The sequence below is a fragment of the Bison bison genome, unplaced genomic scaffold (assembly GCF_000754665.1).
Source record: "Bison bison bison isolate TAMUID 2011002044 unplaced genomic scaffold, Bison_UMD1.0 scf7180017654359, whole genome shotgun sequence".
NCBI classification, from domain to species: domain Eukaryota; kingdom Metazoa; phylum Chordata; class Mammalia; order Artiodactyla; family Bovidae; genus Bison; species Bison bison.
The window spans coordinates 1-905 of NW_011453590.1; positions in this window are offsets into that span (position 1 = coordinate 1).

Here is a 905-nt window from a genome sequence, read left to right on the forward strand (position 1 = left end):
TAATTCTTTGTGTGGTAATTTCCCATTTTATCAAACTAATACTGATTTTTCAGTCTTACTTGACACAGTCTGATGTGCAGGAATTGTCTCATTTATTTCAGTAATTATCAGGTCATAGAATTATTATCCTTCCTCTACTCTATCCAGCTATCTAGTCTGTGATTATACTTGTGGAAACCTTTTTTTCTTGCGGTCTCCAAGAGCTCTTTCACAGACCTGCAGGGTACCCTCTGAATATTGGTTCCTGAACATCAGCACACTTGGCTTCCTCTGTGTGTTCCTGGAGTTGAGTCTCCTCCTGGAGTTGAATGCCATACTTTCTCCACTTCTGGCACAGTTACCTAGCAATCTCTGTGCACCATTCAAGGAACCTGGGATCCTGGCTGTATATCTATGCCAGGAGAAATCTCTCCATTTCCTCTCCTTTCTCCTCCTCTTTGTCTCTCCCCACTATTTTTTCCCCCTCCACAATTTATTTATATGCTCTAAGCTTTCACAAAACCCTGGAAAGTGGTAATCACGAAGGTTTTAGCATCCATCTCAGAACGGAAGAGGAAGGACTACAGATGACTAAGCTAGAGTAAGCCTATTGTCTCCATTTTAGGTAATTTCTTGAGTGTAAATTCAAATACAAGTAGATTGTATTTATTTATTCAATGCTTGATTGATTGGTTTGCACTCTGAATATATTACTGGGCCTTTCCAGTTAATTTTCTTGGGCCAAAGCACTTTGCAAAGTGTCAGCTTAAACCACTTTTAGGTGTATAAAGTATGTGTGTGTGTGTGTGTGTGTGTGTATGTGTGTGTTCTGATCTTATGTGAGAACTCTATGTATAAATAAATGTACAGACTATTGCATTCTTATCTCCTTTATTCTATTTCTGTAGTAAAAATACGAAATGTTT